Genomic DNA, 18,368 nt, shown 5'->3' with positions numbered 1-18,368 from the left:
AATAGAAACTAACACACTACTTTCTTCTATGAGCAAGTCTTGCTACCAAAATAAATAAACAAATACATAAATCAGATGAATTGAAAAGCATGCTTAATGGCTAAATTAATTTACACCCTGATGCAAACTGGTTGCAAACAGTTGGCCAACCAGAGACCACACTATGGGTAGCACTGAAATTGGCATACACCAAAAATAAATGGAAGGAGGAAGGTTTACAGAGTGAGTCAGTCAGAGTTCAATGTAGGAAACAGAACTCACTGTAGACATTTAAAGCAGAAAAAGATTTAAAACAGAGAATTTAGTGCAGACAGAAATGGTGGAAGGAAGAATAATGTGCAACAAGTCCAGAAGCCGCCACTTAGCCAATTTGAAGAACTTCCATCATAACTACAATCCAGAGATCAGAGAGTTAGAATTGCTGTCACGACCACCACTACCTTTTAACATTTATGGATCTAGTGACTAGACAGAGGAACACTGAGTCTGGTCAATTCAATGGCTTCTAAATCTTCATGAGCTTGCTTGCCAGCTGAAAATGACCTCCACCTCTGCCCTCCCTATATGCCCATATTTGTTTGGTACATCTCCTTAAAGGGTATTCATTGGGATCCACACCTTTGGGTTGAAATAAGTTCTGCTTTGTGTATGTTCATTCTGGAGTCCAGAATGAAAAAGTGGTGGCTGTTCATGGAATGTCCGAGTCATGGTGATGAAGCCAAACACAAGCACATATAAGGCTCCTGCTCACATCATATCTTCTAGCATCTCAATGTCCAATGCAAGTCACATGGCAAAGCCCATTTTCAAAGATCTACATTCTATCCCCAATAGAAAAGCACGGTAATACTACACAGCAAATGGTATCAATATACTGTCACAGGAAATGAAGAATTGGTACCAATATCCCAATCTTCAACAACTTTCAAAGTCTTTTTCAATGCTACAGTTTCATATTCTATAATTCTCTGATACATATTCATAACAATGTATGAACTCCCTCAATACCTAGTTATCCACTTTCTGTCCTCCATCAACTCCCCCAAAAGACCATAGATAACCAATCTCTACCAAACTTATCCATTTTTAGCCCCTTCAATCTCAAAGGAAGTGCTGTTACTCTCTCTAACCATGGCCCATTCCCAGGCTGTGTTCTAAAATTTCCCCCAAAGTCTCAGAGACTTTAATTCTACTCTATTACTTCTTTTCTCCTAAATCTTCACCCTGGCTTCTTTCCCAATCAAACATCTATAACAAATGCTACAATCAAACATGTGACCTTTGATCTTAAAAATAAATGGTCTCCTATGACATTACATCTCCCTTAGCAAGCCTCTTCTTCCACATATGCATCTTTCACTAAAATACAAAATTAAGGTAAAATAAAAAAAATCTTTGAAATAAATGAAAACAGAGACACAATATACCAAAATCTCTAGGATGAAGCAAAGGCAGTATAAAGAGGAAAGTGTATACCACTAAACACTTACATCAAGAAGTTAGAAAGATTTCAAATTAGTGATCTAACCTCACACCTAAGCAAAAAACTAGGAAAACAAGAACAAACCAACAACCAACAAAGTCCAAAGCTAGCACAAGAAAAGAAGGAAAATCAGAGCAGAGCTAAATGAAACTGTAACCCAAAAATCCATACAAAGGATCAATAGAAACAAAAGTTAGTTCCTTTGAAAAGATAAACAAGATCAATAGAATGCTAGCTAGATTAACAAAGAAAAACAAAGAGAAAAGATCCAAATAAACATAAACAAAAATGACAAAAGTGGCATTATAACCAAACCCAAGAAAAACAAAACATCCGCAGAGACTATTATGAACACCTCCATGCACAAAAACTAGAAAACCTAGAGGAAATCAATAAATTCTGGGAAACAAACAACCTCCCACGATTAAATCAGAATGAACTTGAAATCCTGAACAGACAAATAACAAGTTCTAAAACTGAATCAGTAGTAAAAAACCTACCAATGAATAAGCCCTGGACCAGATGGATTCACAATGAATTCTACCAGATGTACAAGGAGCTGTAACAATTCTACTGAAACTATTCCAAAAAAATTGAAGAGGAGGGATACCTCCCTAACTCATTCTATGGAGCCAGCATCATCCTAATGCCAAAATCTAGCAAAGATACAACAACAAAAAAAGACAACTACAGACCAATATCTCTGATGAATATAGATGCAAAAATTCTCAACAAAATAATAGCAAACTGAATTCAGCAGCACATCAAAAAGTTCATTTACCACAATCAAGAAGGCTTCATTCCTGGGATTCAAAGTTGGTTCAACATGCAAATCAATATATATAATTCAACACATAAACAGAATTAAAAATGAAAATTATATGATAATTTCAGTCAATGCAGAAAAGGCTTTCAATAAAATCCAATCTTCCTTTATGATAAATACCCTCAACAAACTAAGCATCAAAGAGAATGTACCTCAAAATAATAAGAACCATCTATGACAAAGCCACAGTTAACACAATACCGAATGGGCAAAAACTGGAAGCACTTCCCTTAAGAACAGGAACAAGATGAGGATTCTCTCTATATATACTTCTATTCCAGAGAGTACTGAAAGTTCTAGCCAAAGCAATCAGGCAAGAGAAAGAAATAAAAGGCTTCCAAATATGAAAAGTCACCATCAAATTTCTCTCCTTGCTGGTAATATGGTTTTATAACTGGAAAACCCCATAGTTTCTTCCCAAAGACCCCCAGAACTCAAATGAATTCAGTAAAGTTTCAGGATACAAAGTCAATGTACAAAAATTAGTAGTATTTCTATATACCAATACCATTCAAGCTGCTCTAGAGCTCTGCATGAAAGAACCCTCTAATCTTCAGAACCATCCTGTGAGGCAGGTGCTACTGTTACTCTGTTTTCACAAGTAAAGAAACAAAGCACAGCAGATCCAAAGCCATGGTGTAGGATGTTGTGTAGAATGGCTCCGGGGACACTGGGAAAGTTCTTCTGCATCCCAGTATCTTCTTAACTGGTTCATTAATGTCTGATATCCCTGCATGAGAAAGCACAGCATAGACAGAAAGCTTAATATGTATATACACACACTGAGAGATAAGGCATTGATCTAACATCTCATTATAGGTATTAGAAATGCCATCTCAAGAGCAGGTTCTCATAGGGTGACAGGCAGGGTATTCTAGGGGAAGGAATAGCCCAAGAAAGGAAGCATTACAAAGGAAGAGAAGAAAGACAGTTGTAAATGAGGAGACACTGGTTTTCTTCCATTGCATATTTTCCCAAGGCTGGCCCCTTTTCTATCACATTCTTACCCAGTAACTCATACGTTCCCTAGAGCTCTTGCAAGCAAGAACTATTGAGAAAGTAGCCCATCTGAAAGTATATTTTCTGCTGTTTTCCTGCCTCTAGAACTGGCTGGTTTACTTTTGGTACTCCAGACACCTAGCTTCTTCTTGCCTTCTTCCAATGTGGTCTATTTAATCTCCTGTCCTGTGGGAAGTTACGTTCAAAATCTCCATGATCCTCAGTTTATAGTAAGTTAGGCATGTAGTGACAAGCACATGCCACTGCAATATGTTGCTGCTGGTTGTTGATCAAGATAGGCTGGAGGAAAAACATTATTTTCAGGTGTGAAAAACCGTCACCTTTATCAGTAATTCTTCTTGCATTTTTCCCAAGACATTGTAGCCTATTTAAACTTGGGAGGTTAAGTTTTGTAGCATTCATTATGACTGAAAATTTAGTTCATACCATCATGACGCTCTCTTTATTAGGTGTTACCATTAAACAATATTAAAATAAACACAATGTGGCTGGTCTTTTGAAAGTTACATGGCATGTTTACTTCTTTGTCTGGTTTCTTAATTACACTTCTTCATCTTTCCGAATACCAGTGTCGCTGTCACCCACAATATTTGATGTTTTGAGTACGTGGTTTACATTTTGTTTTGCCCAATAATAGAATATGATGGGGACATATGGTGGCTCACACCTCTAATCCCATGAGGCTGAGGTGGGTGGATAACTTGAGGTCAGGAGTTCAAGATCAGCCTGGCCAACATGGTGAAACCCTGTCTCTACTGAAAATACAAAAATTAGCCGGGCATGGCGATGGACTCCTATAATCCTATCTACTCCGACAGCCGAGATTACACCAGCCTGGGCGATGGCCTGGGCAACAGACATACACATACAAAAAAAAAGAAACTCAGGTTGTACCCTTGTACCCACTAGTTGCAGAGTGATTTTATTTTTATGTATTTATTTTGAGACGGAGTCTCTCTCTGTCACCCAGGCTGGAGTAGAGCGGCAGGATCTCAGCTCACTGCAACCTCCACCTCCCAGGTTCAAGCGATTCTCCTGCTTCAGCCTCCTGAGTACCTGGGATTACAGGTACTCACCACCATACCCAGCTAATTTTTTGTGTTTTTAGTAGAGATGGGGTTTCATCATGTTGGCCAGGCTCGTCTCAAATTCTTGACCTCAGGTGATCCACCCGCTTTGGCCTCCCAAAGTGCTGGGATTACTGGTGTGAGCCACCACACCTGGCAGTGATTTTATATTTAAATGTATATTTTATAGGATGCCTCATTTTCTGGTCACAGGGTCGCAACGAAGGAAGTAGTTTGTTGCCATGTTTCAATGGGAAAGCAGACATACACGAGGGCAAATGACTTCCCTTTGGTCATTCAGTCTGTAAGTGGGAATTGAGAGCGGGATCTTAGGTCCTCTGACCATCAGCCCTGTGTTCTGTCTTTCACTTAGCTTTCCATTTTCTTTAAGCCAAGTAATGGAAGTGATTTGAAAGCTGCATTCTCAGCCTATTGGAAAGTGATTCACCAGAGGTGTTTTTTCACCACTCTCAGTCTTTAATGTCACCTGACACCAAAGATCTCATGATGGGAAATACTGAATGTGGATTTGGCCAGTCTGCTGACACCATCCTGTCACGCATCCCAAAATTACCCAAGCTCAACCCTCTGATCGGAAGCATTTGGGTGGTGGAAGGTAGGGCCTTAGTGGATATCCCTACTACCCCCCATGCACTGAGGTATGGCTGGCCAGTGATCCTCATTGACATCTGGGGATTGTGTGTAGGATTATGAGCATCCGCTGTGAGTGCTGAGACCTGAGAAAATGCACCAAGTCAGGCAGAAGTGTGTTGCATCAGTGCCTTGACAACACAGTCTATTCTCACATGTTCAAGGCCTGAGCCACCACTGATCACCATCACGCTGATCCTAAGTGGCTGCGATTTCAGCAAGAGGGGAATGGCAGTCACCTATATGCTTCTTGACTGTATTCTGCTGGGCTTCCTAATAGAAGATGTTAATTCAGAGAGAAAGAGACAGGAGAGTGAGGTGGCACACAAACTGCTATCCCCAGACTTTGCCCAGATTTCAGAGTTAAGATCTTCTTTGAAGGCTCTGAAATCTGGGACAGTCCTTACCATGACTGAAACCTGGAGAGGAGATGTGGACAGAGGGTCATTTTTGTGTTGAGTCCGTAGGTGGCCCTCTTTTCTTCTGTGTAACAATGTGTGTTGTGCCTGGGCCCTTGTTAAGTCCTCTTTGTATTATCTCTGGCTGTCACTAGCATAGCATGTGCTCTCCTCCCACTTTCAGCCTGGAAGATCCAACTTCTGAGCCCTGAGTGACAAATCAGCTTTGTAATGGGAAGCTGACACCAGGCTGTCTTCAAGGGTTATGACTGGGCAGTTGCAGAGAGCCCTGGTCTCAGAGGGGTTGTGCACTTGGTTTACAATGCTCTGCTGTTGCATCTTGAAATTCTTAATTTTTGAACAAGGAGCCATGTATTTTCATGTTTCACTAGGCCCATAATCTATGAAGCTCATGCTGCCAACATCATTGGCATTGTTGAGTATCAGAGTTCAGAAGAAACTTAAAGGCTACTGTCTGATTCGATCCTTGGAGCTTACAAAAAGGAATGTGGGGAGCAGTCACTGTGCGACTAGCCTGAGGTTACTCAGGAAGTTAGAGGCAGAGCTGCAGTCAGGGTAACCTCTCTTTACTGCTACCTGTGTGCTCTTTCTACTGCACCCTGACCATAAAATATCTCGCAACCCAGGAACAAGGGCTATCTCACAGGTGGGCACAGCAGCGTGATCACTCTCTCAGTCATCTGTACTCCTCCTTTGCTTTGACCAAAGAGACAGGAAGGAGCCTTTTGCCCTACATAAAATACCGCTCAAAGGCTAGGCAACAACAACAGATAAAAGAGAGTGTTGGCCTAAGACCAATGTTTCAACCATGATGTCAAAACAATATTTTGTTTCAACAAAGAAAAGCTGTGTCACAAGTAGATTCTTATTATTAATAATCAGACTGGGGTTCTTGACAATGATTTGGTTTCATACTACACTCGGACAACTGTGCACACTGAGTATCACTGACCTTGTGAGAACATCATTCTCACTGAGATTATGTGCTTTCTTGTGTGAGAACTGTACATAATATTGTGTGTACCATTGGAAGGGTGTCCTGCCTGTGATGCTGTCTAAAAGGGGAAGAAGTGTGGTTAAGAACTGAGGATATATTAAATATTTACTCTATCAGATTTTTCAAGGTTTATGTTAAGCCAGACCAGAAGAAAGTCATCTATTTGGACTGTATCACTCGAACCTGTTAAGTTGAACTGTCTATACAGAATTAAAATTTCACAGTATGTCCCGATTACTTACCGAGAGCCAATCTGAGACACCAACAAGACTAGTAAAACATCTTTGTGCTTTGGGTCGCATTGCTATCAAAGACCTTGTACATTATGTCATTCAAGAATCTTTATGTTAAGATTCTTATGGAAAATCCTTTCCAAAGTTTAACCCTATGATAAGCTTTTTTTTTTTTTTTTTGAGATGGAGTCTCGCTCTGTTGCCCAGTCTAGAGTGCAGTGGCATGATCTCAGCTCACTACAACCTCCACCTCCCAGGTTCAAGCAATTCTCCCTGCCTCAGCCTCCGAGTAGCTGGGATCACAGGTGCCTGCCACTACATCTAGCTACACTTTTTTTTTCTTTTTTGTAATACATTTTTTAAAACACATTTTTTAGCCAGGCATGGTGGCTCACACTTGTAATCCCAGCACTTTGGGAGGCCAAGGCAGGCGGATCACCTGAGGGTGGGAGTTCAAGACCAGCTTTACCATCATGGAGAAACCCCATCTCTACTATAAATAAAAAATTAGCCAGACATGGTGGCACATGCCAGAAATCCCAGCTATTAGGGATTACATGCAGGTCCACTGCAGGGCCAGGGTTCAGACCAGGGCCAGAGCTGGGGCAGTGCCAGGGCCAGGACCAGGAAAGGGCAATGTCAAGACAAGGGCCATGGCAAGACCAGCAATGGGGCTAGGGCCAGGACAGGGACAGGGCCAGGGCCAGAATAGCAGGGTCAGGGTAGGGCCAGGGCAAATTAGGGCCAAGACAGCATCAGGACCAGGGCTGGGCCAGGGTATGGCCTTAACTAGCAAAGGGCCAGGGCAAGGGCCAGGGTCCATGCCAGTGCCAGCGCCGGTCCAGGGCAGGGGCAGGGCCATGGCCAGGTCTAGGACAAGGCTGGGGCAGGGCCAAGGTCTGGGTCAGGGTCAGCAAAGGACTAGGGCAGAGCCAGGGGAGGGACAGGGCCATGGTAGGGCTAGGGCGGGCACAGGCCAAGGCAGAGCCAGGTTAAATCAGGGAGACCGAGGCAGGGGAACTGCTTGAACCTCAAAGGCAGATGTTGCAGTGAGCCAAGATCACGCCATTGCACTCTAGCCTGAACAACAAGAACTGTGTCTCAAAAAAAAAAAAAAACAAAAAAAACTAAATCCAGAAAAATTAAAAAATCTAAATTTTAAAATCTAGAAAACATCAGACAAAAATTAAAAAGTATACTTCAAAAATCTTGGTACATGCCAGACAAAAGGCATGTGAATGTTTCCATTTATACGAAATGTCTAGTTGAGAGTAAGTAAATCCACAGAGACAAAAAATTACAATAGTGGTTGCCAAGGGCTGCGAGGGGAGAGGGACGGGGAGTGACTACTAACAGGTTTCTTTTTGGGAAGATGAAAATGTTCTGCACAGAATCAGTGGTGATTGATGATTGTACAGCTTTGTTAATCCAGGGCCTGGGCCAGGGAAAGGCCAGTGCAAGGGCAGGGCCAGGACAGGGCAGGGACAGGGTGACAGGGTAGCACAGGGCCAAGACAGAGCCAGGAGGGGGCCAGGGCAGGGCTGGGACAGGCCAGGTAGTGGTAGGGCAGGTCCAGGGCAGGGAGGGCAGGGCCAGGCCAAATGCCAAGGCCATGCCCAGAGCAGGGCCAAGGCAGAGGCAGGGCCATAGCATGGCAGGGCCAGGGTAGCACAAGGTCAAGGAAAGGCCAGGGAAAGTGGGAGCCTTGGCAGGGCCAGGGCCAAGGTAGTGCCAGGGCAGGGCCAGAAGCAGGGCAGGACCAGAGCCAGATGAGGACCAGGGCCAAGTCAGGGTCAGGGATATGGCAGGACCAGTGGCAGGGTAAGGACAATGGCAGGACCCGGGGCAGGGCCATGGGCATGGCTAAGTCAGGGCGCTGGCATGGGCAGCGTTGGGCAGGGCAGGGCCAAGGTAGTGCAGTGACCAGTCAGGGCTGGGCCAGGGCAGGACCAGAACTGGGACAGGGCCAGGACTAGGACAGAAGGGGGACAGGGTCACGGCCAAAGAAAAACCAGGGGCAGGGTCACAGCCAGCGACAAGTCAGGACCAAGGCCAGGGCCCAAAGCACAGCAGAACCAGGGCCGGGGCAGGGACATGGCAGGGCCAGGCCCACGGCAGGGCCAGGGCCAGCAGAGGGTCAGGGAAGGGCAAGGGTAGCACATGGCCAAGGCAGGCCAGGTTCAGTGTAGAGCAAGGAATGGGTCAGCGTATGGCAGGGCAGGGACAGGTAAGTCCAGGACCAGAGCCAGGTCTGGAACATGGACAGGGCAGGCCAGAAACACGGCAGGACCAGAAAGGGGCCAGGGCAAGGCCAGAGAAGGACCAGGGAAAAAACATGGCCAGGGAAGGTCCAGGGCAAGGGCAGGGCCAGGGCAGAACCAGAGCCAGGGCATGCCAAAGGCAAGGTCATGGCAGGGCAAGGCCAGGGTAGGGCAGGGTCAGGGTAGGGTGAGGGTAGGGCCAGGGCAGGACTAAGACAGCACAGGGCCAGGGCAGGACAAGGCCAGGGAACGGTAAGGCCAGGGTAGAAAAGGCCAGGGTGGAAAAGGCCAGGGTGGAAAAGGCCAGGGTGGAAAAGGCCAGGGTGGAAAAGGCCAGGGTAGGGACAGGCCTGGATAAGAGGAGGCCAGGGTAGGGCCAGGGCCAACGCAGGGCAGGGGTACGGTAACACAGGGCATGGCCAAATACAGAGCAGGGCTATAGTAGTAGCAGTACTGGCAACAGGGCCAGGGCAAGGGCTGGACCAGAGCATGGTGGGGACAATACAGGACCAGGACAGAGAATGGCAAGGCAGGTCCAGGGCCATGTCATGGACATGGCATGCCCAGGGTCAGGCCAGGGCAGGGCAAGGACAAGGCTGGGGAGAAGGCAGGGTCAGGGTCAAGGCAGTATCAGGGCTGAGCAGGACCAGTGCAGGGCCAGTGCAGGGTGAGGGCAAGGCCAGGACATGGAAGGGCAGAGCAGGACCAAGGAAGGGCCAGAAGAGGGCCAGGGCAGGGTCAGGGCCAGAACAAGGGTACAGCCAGGCCAGGAACACGGTAGGACCAGGGCTGGACCCAGGTTGGGACATGCAGGTCAGAGCATGTACAAGGCAGGGCCAGAGCCAGGCCATAGAGAGGAGAGGACCAGCACCAAAGCAGAGTCAGGGTAGTTCCAGGGCTGAGCAGGGTCAGGGCAGGTCGAGGGTTGAGGCAGAGCTAGGGCCAAGGCAGGGCCACGGCAACACCAGGACAGGCGGCAAGGCGATGGCAGGACTGGGCCATGGCAACGCCTGGTCAACTCCAGGACAGGGCCAGAAGCAGGACAGGGCCAGGGCCAATGCTCAGGCCAGGGACAGGGCATGGCAGGAAGTGCCAGAGCAGGGCTGGGCCAACGTTGGGGCAGGGCAAATCAGGGCCAGGACACCTCCAAGTCTAGCTCTGGCCCTGCCTTGGCCCTGGCCCATTCCTGGCCTGACCTTGTCCCCGGCCCTGCCCAAACCATGCCCTGTGTATTTGACCAGTGTTTTGTAACCAGAATGATAAAAGAAACTTTAATAAGCTATTTTTGTGCATTTTTAGTAGAGATGGGGTTTCACAGTGTTGTCCAGGCTGGTCCCAATCTCCCGAGCTCAAGCCATCCCCCTGCCTTGGCCTCCCAAAGTGCTGGGAGTAATCTGGCCAAGTACTTAACCTCGTTAGGTCTGTTTCCTATGTTAGGAAAATGGGGATGCCATAAGTACCTAGCACAGAGAGTAATTGTGAGAATCGATGCCTCACAAATATATGTATTTATAAAATTATACTCATAGAACACTACCGAAAGCAAAGAAAGTATAAGTTAAAATTTAGTAATGATTTACTACAAATACTACTGCTATTACAAACAACATAATACACATATTATTATTATACCATAGTTACCTTAAAAATATAAAACAAAATTTGTAAATAATAGCTTAATGTAATCTCACCTGCTCTGCCCTGGCACAGCCCTAGCGCTGGCTCTGCCCCTAGTCTCACCATATCCCTGGCCCTGACCCTTCCCTGGCCCTGCCGCTGCCCTGGCCCTTCCCATCTTCAGGCCTTACCAAGGCCCTACCCTGGTCCTGACCTTGCCCCGGCCTTATCCTGACCCTGTCCCTACCCTAGAGAAGTGGAAGGGCAGAGCCAGAGAAGGGCCGGGGCAAATAAGGGACAGGACACATCCAAATCCAAGAAAACACCAGGGCCATGAGAGAGCCAGGACGAGTCCTTGGCAAGGCCAGGAAAGGGTAAAGACAGGGTCACTGTATGGCCAAGGTCCAGGTCAAAACCAGGGCAGTGGAAGGGTCAGGACTGTACAAGGGCAGGACCACGGCCAGGGATACGGCAGGGCCAGGGCCAGGGCTGTGCCAGGACAGAAAAAGAGCAGAGCAGGGCAGGACCAGAGCTAGGCATTAGAGAGAGTAGGGCAAATGCCAAGGCAAGGCCAGGGCAGTGACAGGGCTGAGTCAGTGCTAGAGCCAAGACAAGAGCAAAGGCCAGGGCAGATCTAGGGCACAAGCAAGGCAGGCTAGGGCGGGGCAATAGCAAGACCAGGCCACGGCAGGGCCAGCCCAGGATAGAACAGGGTACAGGCAGGGCCGGGCCAGGGCCACAGCTGGGGCAGGACAAGGACCAGGATCAGAGTCCAGGCCAGGGCAACGGTATGGCCAGGGCAGAGGTAGGGCCAGATGCAGGCTGTAGGCAGGACCAAGGCAGGTCCACTGCAAGGTAGGGGTTCAGACCAGGGCCACAGCAGGGACAGGACAGGGCCAGGGCCAGGACCAGGAAAGGGCAATGTCAGGAACACAGCCATGACAGGACAAGCAACTTGGTTAGAGCCAGGACAGAGACAGGGGCAGGGGTGGGGCCAGAATAGCATGCCAGGGTAGGGCCAGGGCAAATTAGGGCCAGGACAGGGTCAGGAGGAGGGCTGGGCCAGGGTATGGCCTTAAGTAGCCAAGAGCCAGGTCCAGGGTCCATGCCAGTGCCAGCGCCGGCCCAGGGCAGGGGCAGGGCCATGGCCAGGTCTGGGACAAGGCTGGGGCAGGGTCAAGTTCTCGCTCAGGGTAAGCACAAGACCAGGGCAGAGCCAGGGAAGGGGCAGGGCCATGGTACGTCCAGGAGAGGGACGGGCGAAGGCAGAGCAAGATTAAATCAGGGACAGGATCCCTTCAAATCCACTTCAGGGCGAGGGTCAGGCCAGGGCCAGGGCCAGGACAGGGCCAAGACAGGGCCAGGGCCAGGACTGTCAGGATCATTGGCAGGGCCAGGGCCATGGCACGACCAGGGTCAGGAGCAGTGGTCAATGCCGGGCCAAGGCCAGAGCAAGGACCAGGTTTGCACTAGGGCCAGTGTGAGGGCCAAGGCGTGGTCAGGGTGGGGCCAAAGGCAGGGCAGAGCCAGGGCAGGGTGGAGCAGGCCCAGGGTAGCACTGGGTAAAGGCAGGGCATGACCAACCAGGGCAGGTCTATGGCTGTGGCAGGGCCAGGGCCAGGGCCAGGGCCAGGGCCAAGGCAGGGCCAAGACAGTGACAGCTCCAGGGCAGGGCCGGGGTTAGGACCACGGACATATCCAAGGCCAGTGCCAGGGCAAGGACAGGGGCAGGGCCAGGGTCATCTAAGAACCAAGGACAAAGCCAGGCCCAGAGCAGGGCCAGGACAGGTACCTGGCAGGGCTAGGGTCTGGGACAGGGCCATGGCAGGGCCAGGGCCACAACCAGGTCTGTGCTATGGCCAGGTCCAGCACAGTGCCCAGGCAAGGCTAGGGTGAAGGCCAAGGTAGGGCCAGCGCAGGGTCAAAGCTAGAGTACGGCCAAGGCAGGACCAGGGCAGGCAAGGCAGGGCCAGGAAAGCATAGGGCCAAGGCAGGGCAGGGCCGGGACAGTGCCAAGACCTGAGCAGGGCCAGGGAACAGCCAGGGCAGGGACAGGGCCATGGCCATGGCCTGGGCAGGACCATGTTCGGGACAGGAGCAAAACAAGGGCAACAACAGTGCAGGTTCTTGGCACAGCCGGGGTCCAGGACAGTGTCAGGGAAGGGCCAAGGCAGGGTCTGGGCCATGGGAAGACGAGCAACAGGGCTGGGGCTTTTCCAGTGACAGGACCAGAGTCAGGGCAAGGGCCAGGGCAGTGCAAGGCCAGGGTAGGGCCAGGCATTTCACGGTCAGGGCCAGGGGAGAACCAGGGCAAGGTCTGAAGCAGGGCAGGGCCAGGGCCAGGACAGGTCCAGGGCAGGTCCACGACAGGGCCAGGGGCTGCGTAAGGGCAAGGGCAGGGCCAGAGCAAGGTAAGGGTCAGGGCCAAGGCCAGGATAGGGACAGGGCAAGAAATATGGCAGGACCAAGGGCAATGCCAAGGCCAGGGCTGAGTCAGGGCAGGGCAGGGCATGGAATGGCCAACGCAGGACACGACAAAAGGCGGTCCATAGAAAGAGCAGGGCTGATGACAGGAAAAGACCAGACTAGTGCCAAGGCTGAGGTAGTGTCATGGCATGCACAGGGCGGGGCCAGGGCCGGAATCGAGCCAGGGCACAGCCAAGGCAGGCTAGGGCAGGGCAATGACACAGCCGGGTCAGTACTAGGACAGGGCAGAACAGGGCAAGCTATGGTAGGGGCAGGGCAAGGACAGGCCAAGGCAGAGCCAGGTCACTCCAGGGCCAGGACACCTCCAAGTCCATTTCAGGCCCAGGGCTATGAAGGACAAAGGCCAGGGCCAGGGTCAGGGCCAGGTCTGGGCTAGGGCCAGGTCCAGAGCAGGGCCTAGCGAAGACTAGGGTGAGGGACAAGGTAGGGCCAGGGCAGGCTGATGACACATCCAGTGCATGGCAGGGTAAGGTAGTGGCAAGACCAGGGGCAGACCACTGCCAACTCAGGGCCAAGGAAAGGCCATGGCCAGGGCACAGCCAGGAAAGGGTCTGGGTCAGGGCCAGGACCAAGGCAGAGCAGGGCCAGGGCCATGGCAGAGTCGGGGCAAGTCCTTGACAGGACCAGGTTCCAGGCCAGGGCCAGGGCAGAGGCAGGGGCAGGGTCTGGATAAGGGCAAGGCCAGGGATACGGTAGGACCAGGGCTAGGGCCAGGGCCCGGGCTAAGCCAGAACAAGGCCAGGGCCAGGACATAGTGAGGACAGGGCAAAGGCCAAGGCAGGGTCAGAGCAGATCCAGGGAGAGGCCAGTGCCAGGCAGGGCTAGGGAACAACCAGGGCAGTGCAAGGCAGGTCAATGGCACCACTGTGCCATGACAGGGCAAAGTCAGTGCCAGGAGAGGGCACAACACGCAGGGCCACGGTGGGGCCAGGGCAGGGATGGGCCAAGGCAGGGCCAGAACAAATCTGGGCCAGGACACGTCCAAGGCCAGGTCAAGGCCAGAACAGGAGCAGGACCATGACCACTAGCAGGGCCAGTGCCATGACAGGACCAGGGTCAGGACAAGAGGTAGGGCCAGAGCCAAGGCTGGGCCAGCACAGGTTCAGGGAAAGGCCAGTGCAAAGGCAAAACCAGGATGGGATCGGAGCAGGGCAGGGCCGAGACAGTCCAGGTAACAGGCAAGGCAGGGCAGTACACGGCCAGGTCCACGGCAGTGGCAGGGCAAAGCCAGGCCCATTGCCAATGCAACAGCCCACCCTACAAGGCTTCTACCACCTGGCCACTGCCGCAGACTGGCCATCGCTCTAAGCCTCACCCACAACCCTGGCTGCAGCCGCCTGACCTCCTAGCGTGGTCACTCTCCTACCGTTCCGGCATGCTGCAGTCTCCGTCACTGCCACCCACCCTCAGCGAGGCAAGCCGTGGTGTCTCAGGCTCCAGGTGTCTCCTCCTCTTCCTGGCACAGAGCAGCTGGGCGGGCAAAGCCACAAAAGCCTAGAGAAAGATGCGAGGGGTGGTAGCATTAAGAGCCTCAACTTAACACCCTTCCCTGGCCCTGCCGCTGCCCTGGCCCTTCCCATCTTCAGGCCTTACCAAAGCCCTACCCTGGTCCTGACCCTGCCCTGGCCTGGTCCTGACCCTGTCCCCCTACCCCAGAGAAGTGGAAGGGCAGAGCCAGGGAAGGGCTGGGGCAAATAAGGGACAGGACACATCCAAATCCAAGAAAACGCCAGGGCCATGACAGAGCCAGGGCGAGTCCTTGGCAGGGCCACGTTCCAGGCCAGGGCCAGGAAAGGGTCAAGGCAGGGTCACTGTATGGCCACGGTCCAGGTCAAAGCCAGAGCAGTGGCAGGGTCAGGCCTGCATAAGGGCAGGACCAGGGCCAGGGCCAGGGCTGTGCCAGGACAGAACAAGCGCAGAGCAAGGCAGGACCAGAGCCAGGCATTAGAGAGAGTAGGGCAAATGCCAAGGCAAGGCCAGGGCAGTGCCAGGGCTGAGGCAAGGTCAGGGAAGGTCCAGGGCTGACTCAGTGCTAGAACCAAGACAAGAGCAAAGGCCGGGGCAGATCTAGGGCACAAGCAAGGCAGGCTAGGGCAGGGCAATAGCAAGACCAGACAACGGCAGGGCCAGCCCAGGATAGAACAGGGTACAGGCAGGGCAGGGCCAGGGCCACAGCTGGGGCAGGACAAGGACCAGGATCAGAGTCCAGGCCAGGGCAAGGGTATGGCCAGGGCAGAGGTAGGGCCAGAGGCAGGGTATAGGCAGGGCCAAGGCAGGTCCATTGCAGGGCCGGGGTTCAGACCAGGGCCAGGGCAGGGCCGGGGCAGGGCCAGGGCCAGGGCCAGGACCAGGAAAGGGCAATGTCAGGAACACGGCCATAGCCAACTTAGCTAGAGCCAGGACAGAGACAGGGTCTGGGGTGGGGCCAGAATAGCATGCCAGGATAGGGCCAGGGCAAATTAGGGCCAGGACAGGGTCAGGAGGAGGGCTGGGCCAGGGTATGGCCTTAAGTAGCCAAGAGCCAGGTCCAGGGTCCATGCCAGTGCCAGCGCCGGCCCAGGGCAGGGGCAGGGCCATGGCCAGGTCTGGGACAAGGCTGGGGCAGGGTCAAGTTCTCGCTCAGGGTAAGCACAAGACCAGGGCAGAGCCAGGGAAGGGGCAGGGCCATGGTAGGGCCAGGAGAGGGACAGGCGAAGGCAGAGCAAGATTAAATCAGGGACCGGATCCCTTCAAATCCACTTCAGGGCCAGGGTCAGGCCAGGGCCAGGGCCAGGACAGGGCCAAGACAGGGCCAGGGCCAGGACTGTCAGGATCATTGGCAGGGCCAGGGCCATGGCACGACCAGGGTCAGGAGCAGTGGTCAATGCCGGGCCAGGGCCAGAGCAAGGACCAGGTTTGCACTAGGGCCAGTGTGAGGGCCAAGGCGGGGTCAGGGCGGGGCCAAAGGCAGGGCAGAGCCAGGGCAGGGTGGAGCAGGCCCAGGGTAGCACTGGGTAAAGGCAGGGCATGACCAACCAGGGCAGGTCTATGGCTGTGGCAGGGCCAGGGCCAGGGCCAGGGCCAGGGCCAAGGCAGGGCCAAGACAGTGACAGCTCCAGGGCAGGGCCGGGGTTAGGACCACGGACATGTCCAAGGCCAGTGCCAGGGCAAGGGCAGGGGCAGGGCCAGGGTCATCTAAGAACCAAGGACAAAGCCAGGCCCAGAGCAGGGCCAGGACAGGTACCTGGCAGGGCTAGGGTCTGGGACAGGGCCATGGCAGGGCCAGGGCCACAACCAGGTCTGTGCTATGGCCAGGTCCAGCACAGTGCCCAGGCAAGGCTAGGGTGAAGGCCAAGGTAGGGCCAGCGCAGGGTCAAAGCTAGAGTACGGCCAAGGCAGGACCAGGGCAGGCAAGGCAGGGCCAGGAAAGCATAGGGCCAAGGCAGGGCAGGGCCGGGACAGTGCCAAGACCTGAGCAGGGCCAGGGAACAGCCAGGGCAGGGACAGGGCCATGGCCATGGCCTGGGCAGGACCAGGTTCGGGACAGGAGCAAAACAAGGGCAACAACAGTGCAGGTTCTTGGCACAGCCGGGGTCCAGGACAGTGTCAGGGCAGGGCCAAGGCAGGGTCTGGGCCATGGGAAGACGAGCAACAGGGCTGGGGCTTTTCCAGTGACAGGACCAGAGTCAGGGCAAGGGCCAGGGCAGTGCAAGGCCAGGGTAGGGCCAGGCATTTCACGGTCAGGGCCAGGGGAGAACCAGGGCAAGGTCTGAAGCAGGGCAGGGCCAGGGCCAGGACAGGTCCAGGGCAGGTCCACGACAGGGCCAGGGGCTGCGTAAGGGCAAGGGCAGGGCCAGAGCAAGGTAAGGGTCAGGGCCAAGGCCAGGATAGGGACAGGGCAAGAAATATGGCAGGACCAAGGGCAATGCCAAGGCCAGGGCTGAGTCAGGGCAGGGCAGGGCATGGAATGGCCAACGCAGGACACGACAAAAGGCGGTCCATAGAAAGAGCAGGGCTGATGACAGGAAAAGACCAGACTAGTGCCAAGGCTGAGGTAGTGTCATGGCATGCACAGGGCGGGGCCAGGGCCGGAATCGAGCCAGGGCACAGCCAAGGCAGGCTAGGGCAGGGCAATGACACAGCCGGGTCAGTACTAGGACAGGGCAGAACAGGGCAAGCTATGGTAGGGGCAGGGCAAGGACAGGCCAAGGCAGAGCCAGGTCACTCCAGGGCCAGGACACCTCCAAGTCCATTTCAGGCCCAGGGCTATGAAGGACAAAGGCCAGGGCCAGGGTCAGGGCCAGGTCTGGGCTAGGGCCAGGTCCAGAGCAGGGCCTAGCGAAGACTAGGGTGAGGGACAAGGTAGGGCCAGGGCAGGCTGATGACACATCCAGTGCATGGCAGGGTAAGGTAGTGGCAAGACCAGGGGCAGACCACTGCCAACTCAGGGCCAAGGAAAGGCCATGGCCAGGGCACAGCCAGGAAAGGGTCTGGGTCAGGGCCAGGACCAAGGCAGAGCAGGGCCAGGGCCATGGCAGAGTCGGGGCAAGTCCTTGACAGGACCAGGTTCCAGGCCAGGGCCAGGGCAGAGGCAGGGGCAGGGTCTGGATAAGGGCAAGGCCAGGGATACGGTAGGACCAGGGCTAGGGCCAGGGCCCGGGCTAAGCCAGAACAAGGCCAGGGCCAGGACATAGTGAGGACAGGGCAAAGGCCAAGGCAGGGTCAGAGCAGATCCAGGGAGAGGCCAGTGCCAGGCAGGGCTAGGGAACAACCAGGGCAGTGCAAGGCAGGTCAATGGCACCACTGTGCCATGACAGGGCAAAGTCAGTGCCAGGAGAGGGCACAACACGCAGGGCCACGGTGGGGCCAGGGCAGGGATGGGCCAAGGCAGGGCCAGAACAAATCTGGGCCAGGACACGTCCAAGGCCAGGTCAAGGCCAGAACAGGAGCAGGACCATGACCACTAGCAGGGCCAGTGCCATGACAGGACCAGGGTCAGGACAAGAGGTAGGGCCAGAGCCAAGGCCGGGCCAGCACAGGTTCAGGGAAAGGCCAGTGCAAAGGCAAAACCAGGATGGGATCGGAGCAGGGCAGGGCCGAGACAGTCCAGGTAACAGGCAAGGCAGGGCAGTACACGGCCAGGTCCACGGCAGTGGCAGGGCAAAGCCAGGCCCATTGCCAATGCAACAGCCCACCCTACAAGGCTTCTACCACCTGGCCACTGCCGCAGACTGGCCATCGCTCTAAGCCTCACCCACAACCCTGGCTGCAGCCGCCTGACCTCCTAGCGTGGTCACTCTCCTACCGTTCCGGCATGCTGCAGTCTCC

The 18,368-nt window shown here is 53.4% G+C and overlaps 2 pseudogenes; one reads left to right on the top strand and one right to left on the bottom strand.

Moving 5' to 3' along the window:
* LOC139358625 (zinc finger protein 337-like) overlaps positions 1 to 18,368 on the top strand; it is a 259,532-nt pseudogene that overhangs the window by 195,227 nt on the left and 45,937 nt on the right.
* LOC139358785 (uncharacterized) lies at positions 8,560 to 18,356 on the bottom strand (annotated as a pseudogene).

This window comes from Macaca nemestrina, chromosome 15 (genome assembly GCF_043159975.1).
Source record: "Macaca nemestrina isolate mMacNem1 chromosome 15, mMacNem.hap1, whole genome shotgun sequence".
In the NCBI taxonomy this organism is placed as follows: domain Eukaryota; kingdom Metazoa; phylum Chordata; class Mammalia; order Primates; family Cercopithecidae; genus Macaca; species Macaca nemestrina.
This window is presented reverse-complemented; position numbering and strand designations above follow the sequence as displayed.